Here is a 5,000-nt window from a genome sequence, read left to right on the forward strand (position 1 = left end):
TAAGCATCTTTGTGTCACTCAAAAGTGGAAGAAATTGCATATACTGTAGCCATAATTTGTAGCACAGATGGTTGGATGAAATACAAACTAACCTTGCTTACTTATTTCAAAGCGAGGGCACATATTTCAGCCTTGTGGGAAAAAACGCACAAAGACTTGAAATTCCACAAGGCAGTGACAAAAAGCTTACAGCACCTGGTATTCCCAGGCGGTCTCCCATCCAAGTACTAACCAGGCCCGACCCTGCTTAGCTTCCGAGATCAGACGAGATCAGGCGTACTCAGGCCGGTGTGGTCGTAAGCGAGAAACCATCTCTTGGTACACTATATAAAGTCAAAGTGAGTCTTGATTAACAGCTGTTGCATTTTCATTAACAGCTGTTGCATTTTCACCATTTCGATATAAGCATCTTTGTGTCACTCAAAAAGTGGAAGAAATTGCATATACTGTAGCCATAATTTGTAGCACAGATGGTTGGATGAAATACAAACTAACCTTGCTTACTTATTTCAAAGCGAGGGCACATATTTCAGCCTTGTGGGAAAAAACGCACAAAGACTTGAAATTCCACAAGGCAGTGACAAAAAGCTTACAGCACCTGGTATTCCCAGGCGGTCTCCCATCCAAGTACTAACCAGGCCCGACCCTGCTTAGCTTCCGAGATCAGACGAGATCAGGCGTACTCAGGCCGGTGTGGTCGTAAGCGAGAAACCATCTCTTGGTACACTATATAAAGTCAAAGTGAGTCTTGATTAACAGCTGTTGCATTTTCACCATTTCGATAAGCATCTTTGTGTCACTCAAAAAGTGGAAGAAATTGCATATACTGTAGCCATAATTTGTAGCACAGATGGTTGGATGAAATACAAACTAACCTTGCTTACTTATTTCAAAGCGAGGGCACATATTTCAGCCTTGTGGGAAAAACGCACAAAGACTTGAAATTCCACAAGGCAGTGACAAAAAGCTTACAGCACCTGGTATTCCCAGGCGGTCTCCCATCCAAGTACTAACCAGGCCCGACCCTGCTTAGCTTCCGAGATCAGACGAGATCAGGCGTACTCAGGCCGGTGTGGTCGTAAGCGAGAAACCATCTCTTGGTACACTATATAAAGTCAAAGTGAGTCTTGATTAACAGCTGTTGCATTTTCACCATTTCGATAAGCATCTTTGTGTCACTCAAAAAGTGGAAGAAATTGCATATACTGTAGCCATAATTTGTAGCACAGATGGTTGGATGAAATACAAACTAACCTTGCTTACTTATTTCAAAGCGAGGGCACATATTTCAGCCTTGTGGGAAAAAACGCACAAAGACTTGAAATTCCACAAGGCAGTGACAAAAAGCTTACAGCACCTGGTATTCCCAGGCGGTCTCCCATCCAAGTACTAACCAGGCCCGACCCTGCTTAGCTTCCGAGATCAGACGAGATCAGGCGTACTCAGGCCGGTGTGGTCGTAAGCGAGAAACCATCTCTTGGTACACTATATAAAGTCAAAGTGAGTCTTGATTAACAGCTGTTGCATTTTCACCATTTCGATAAGCATCTTTGTGTCACTCAAAAAGTGGAAGAAATTGCATATACTGTAGCCATAATTTGTAGCACAGATGGTTGGATGAAATACAAACTAACCTTGCTTACTTATTTCAAAGCGAGGGCACATATTTCAGCCTTGTGGGAAAAAACGCACAAAGACTTGAAATTCCACAAGGCAGTGACAAAAAGCTTACAGCACCTGGTATTCCCAGGCGGTCTCCCATCCAAGTACTAACCAGGCCCGACCCTGCTTAGCTTCCGAGATCAGATCAGACGAGGCAGTCAAAAAGGCTTACAGCACCTGGCGGTCTCCCATCCAAGTACTAACCAGGCCCGACCCTGCTTAGCTTCCGAGATCAGACGAGATCAGGCGTACTCAGGCCGGTGTGGTCGTAAGCAAGAAACCATCTCTTGGTACACTATATAAAGTCAAAGTGAGTCTTGATTAACAGCTGTTGCATTTTCACCATTTCGATAAGCATCTTTGTGTCACTCAAAAAGTGGAAGAAATTGCATATACTGTAGCCATAATTTGTAGCACAGATGGTTGGATGAAATACAAACTAACCTTGCTTACTTATTTCAAAGCGAGGGCACATATTTCAGCCTTGTGGGAAAAAACGCACAAAGACTTGAAATTCCACAAGGCAGTGACAAAAAGCTTACAGCACCTGGTATTCCCAGGCGGTCTCCCATCCAAGTACTAACCAGGCCCGACCCTGCTTAGCTTCCGAGATCAGACGAGATCAGGCGTACTCAGGCCGGTGTGGTCGTAAGCGAAAAAACCATCTCTTGGTACACTATATAAAGTCAAAGTGAGTCTTGATTAACAGCTGTTGCATTTTCACCATTTCGATAAGCATCTTTGTGTCACTCAAAAAGTGGAAGAAATTGCATATACTGTAGCCATAATTTGTAGCACAGATGGTTGGATGAAATACAAACTAACCTTGCTTACTTATTTCAAAGCGAGGGCACATATTTCAGCCTTGTGGGAAAAAACGCACAAAGACTTGAAATTCCACAAGGCAGTGACAAAAAGCTTACAGCACCTGGTATTCCCAGGCGGTCTCCCATCCAAGTACTAACCAGGCCCGACCCTGCTTAGCTTCCGAGATCAGACGAGATCAGGCGTACTCAGGCCGGTGTGGTCGTAAGCGAGAAACCATCTCTTGGTACACTATATAAAGTCAAAGTGAGTCTTGATTAACAGCTGTTGCATTTTCACCATTTCGATAAGCATCTTTGTGTCACTCAAAAAGTGGAAGAAATTGCATATACTGTAGCCATAATTTGTAGCACAGATGGTTGGATGAAATACAAACTAACCTTGCTTACTTATTTCAAAGCGAGGGCACATATTTCAGCCTTGTGGGAAAAACGCACAAAGACTTGAAATTCCACAAGGCAGTGACAAAAAGCTTACAGCACCTGGTATTCCCAGGCGGTCTCCCATCCAAGTACTAACCAGGCCCGACCCTGCTTAGCTTCCGAGATCAGACGAGATCAGGCGTACTCAGGCCGGTGTGGTCGTAAGCGAGAAACCATCTCTTGGTACACTATATAAAGTCAAAGTGAGTCTTGATTAACAGCTGTTGCATTTTCACCATTTCGATAAGCATCTTTGTGTCACTCAAAAAGTGGAAGAAATTGCATATACTGTAGCCATAATTTGTAGCACAGATGGTTGGATGAAATACAAACTAACCTTGCTTACTTATTTCAAAGCGAGGGCACATATTTCAGCCTTGTGGGAAAAAACGCACAAAGACTTGAAATTCCACAAGGCAGTGACAAAAAGCTTACAGCACCTGGTATTCCCAGGCGGTCTCCCATCCAAGTACTAACCAGGCCCGACCCTGCTTAGCTTCCGAGATCAGACGAGATCAGGCGTACTCAGGCCGGTGTGGTCGTAAGCGAGAAACCATCTCTTGGTACACTATATAAAGTCAAAGTGAGTCTTGATTAACAGCTGTTGCATTTTCACCATTTCGATAAGCATCTTTGTGTCACTCAAAAAGTGGAAGAAATTGCATATACTGTAGCCATAATTTGTAGCACAGATGGTTGGATGAAATACAAACTAACCTTGCTTACTTATTTCAAAGCGAGGGCACATATTTCAGCCTTGTGGGAAAAAACGCACAAAGACTTGAAATTCCACAAGGCAGTGACAAAAAGCTTACAGCACCTGGTATTCCCAGGCGGTCTCCCATCCAAGTACTAACCAGGCCCGACCCTGCTTAGCTTCCGAGATCAGACGAGATCAGGCGTACTCAGGCCGGTGTGGTCGTAAGCGAGAAACCATCTCTTGGTACACTATATAAAGTCAAAGTGAGTCTTGATTAACAGCTGTTGCATTTTCACCATTTCGATAAGCATCTTTGTGTCACTCAAAAAGTGGAAGAAATTGCATATACTGTAGCCATAATTTGTAGCACAGATGGTTGGATGAAATACAAACTAACCTTGCTTACTTATTTCAAAGCGAGGGCACATATTTCAGCCTTGTGGGAAAAAACGCACAAAGACTTGAAATTCCACAAGGCAGTGACAAAAAGCTTACAGCACCTGGTATTCCCAGGCGGTCTCCCATCCAAGTACTAACCAGGCCCGACCCTGCTTAGCTTCCGAGATCAGACGAGATCAGGCGTACTCAGGCCGGTGTGGTCGTAAGCGAGAAACCATCTCTTGGTACACTATATAAAGTCAAAGTGAGTCTTGATTAACAGCTGTTGCATTTTCACCATTTCGATAAGCATCTTTGTGTCACTCAAAAAGTGGAAGAAATTGCATATACTGTAGCCATAATTTGTAGCACAGATGGTTGGATGAAATACAAACTAACCTTGCTTACTTATTTCAAAGCGAGGGCACATATTTCAGCCTTGTGGGAAAAAACGCACAAAGACTTGAAATTCCACAAGGCAGTGACAAAAAGCTTACAGCACCTGGTATTCCCAGGCGGTCTCCCATCCAAGTACTAACCAGGCCCGACCCTGCTTAGCTTCCGAGATCAGACGAGATCAGGCGTACTCAGGCCGGTGTGGTCGTAAGCGAGAAACCATCTCTTGGTACACTATATAAAGTCAAAGTGAGTCTTGATTAACAGCTGTTGCATTTTCACCATTTCGATAAGCATCTTTGTGTCACTCAAAAAGTGGAAGAAATTGCATATACTGTAGCCATAATTTGTAGCACAGATGGTTGGATGAAATACAAACTAACCTTGCTTACTTATTTCAAAGCGAGGGCACATATTTCAGCCTTGTGGGAAAAAACGCACAAAGACTTGAAATTCCACAAGGCAGTGACAAAAAGCTTACAGCACCTGGTATTCCCAGGCGGTCTCCCATCCAAGTACTAACCAGGCCCGACCCTGCTTAGCTTCCGAGATCAGACGAGATCAGGCGTACTCAGGCCGGTGTGGTCGTAAGCGAGAAACCATCTCTTGGTACACTA

The 5,000-nt window shown here is 43.9% G+C and overlaps 12 non-coding genes across 12 annotated transcripts; all 12 read right to left on the reverse strand.

Annotated features, from left to right (window-relative positions):
* Positions 1-183: 183 nt before the first annotated feature.
* On the reverse strand, positions 184-302 carry LOC135531575 (5S ribosomal RNA). The gene has a single exon (XR_010454043.1). It is a non-coding gene; the product is annotated as a 5S ribosomal RNA (ribosomal RNA).
* A 284-nt stretch (positions 303-586) lies between these two features.
* LOC135531587 (5S ribosomal RNA) lies at positions 587-705 on the reverse strand. The gene has a single exon (XR_010454054.1). It is a non-coding gene; the product is annotated as a 5S ribosomal RNA (ribosomal RNA).
* A 260-nt stretch (positions 706-965) lies between these two features.
* Positions 966-1,084, reverse strand: LOC135531598 (5S ribosomal RNA). The gene has a single exon (XR_010454065.1). It is a non-coding gene; the product is annotated as a 5S ribosomal RNA (ribosomal RNA).
* A 261-nt stretch (positions 1,085-1,345) lies between these two features.
* On the reverse strand, positions 1,346-1,464 carry LOC135531611 (5S ribosomal RNA). Its single transcript, XR_010454078.1, has one exon. It is a non-coding gene; the product is annotated as a 5S ribosomal RNA (ribosomal RNA).
* A 733-nt stretch (positions 1,465-2,197) lies between these two features.
* LOC135531622 (5S ribosomal RNA) lies at positions 2,198-2,316 on the reverse strand. Its single transcript, XR_010454089.1, has one exon. It is a non-coding gene; the product is annotated as a 5S ribosomal RNA (ribosomal RNA).
* Positions 2,317-2,578: 262 nt separating this feature from the next.
* LOC135531634 (5S ribosomal RNA) lies at positions 2,579-2,697 on the reverse strand. Its single transcript, XR_010454100.1, has one exon. It is a non-coding gene; the product is annotated as a 5S ribosomal RNA (ribosomal RNA).
* A 260-nt stretch (positions 2,698-2,957) lies between these two features.
* Positions 2,958-3,076, reverse strand: LOC135531645 (5S ribosomal RNA). Its single transcript, XR_010454111.1, has one exon. It is a non-coding gene; the product is annotated as a 5S ribosomal RNA (ribosomal RNA).
* A 261-nt stretch (positions 3,077-3,337) lies between these two features.
* Positions 3,338-3,456, reverse strand: LOC135531657 (5S ribosomal RNA). The gene has a single exon (XR_010454122.1). It is a non-coding gene; the product is annotated as a 5S ribosomal RNA (ribosomal RNA).
* A 261-nt stretch (positions 3,457-3,717) lies between these two features.
* Positions 3,718-3,836, reverse strand: LOC135531670 (5S ribosomal RNA). The gene has a single exon (XR_010454133.1). It is a non-coding gene; the product is annotated as a 5S ribosomal RNA (ribosomal RNA).
* A 261-nt stretch (positions 3,837-4,097) lies between these two features.
* Positions 4,098-4,216, reverse strand: LOC135531681 (5S ribosomal RNA). Its single transcript, XR_010454144.1, has one exon. It is a non-coding gene; the product is annotated as a 5S ribosomal RNA (ribosomal RNA).
* Positions 4,217-4,477: 261 nt separating this feature from the next.
* LOC135531694 (5S ribosomal RNA) lies at positions 4,478-4,596 on the reverse strand. Its single transcript, XR_010454148.1, has one exon. It is a non-coding gene; the product is annotated as a 5S ribosomal RNA (ribosomal RNA).
* Positions 4,597-4,857: 261 nt separating this feature from the next.
* Positions 4,858-4,976, reverse strand: LOC135531706 (5S ribosomal RNA). The gene has a single exon (XR_010454149.1). It is a non-coding gene; the product is annotated as a 5S ribosomal RNA (ribosomal RNA).
* Between the last annotated feature and the right edge of the window lie 24 nt (positions 4,977-5,000).

The sequence above is a fragment of the Oncorhynchus masou genome, unplaced genomic scaffold, assembly GCF_036934945.1.
Source record: "Oncorhynchus masou masou isolate Uvic2021 unplaced genomic scaffold, UVic_Omas_1.1 unplaced_scaffold_1649, whole genome shotgun sequence".
NCBI classification, from domain to species: domain Eukaryota; kingdom Metazoa; phylum Chordata; class Actinopteri; order Salmoniformes; family Salmonidae; genus Oncorhynchus; species Oncorhynchus masou.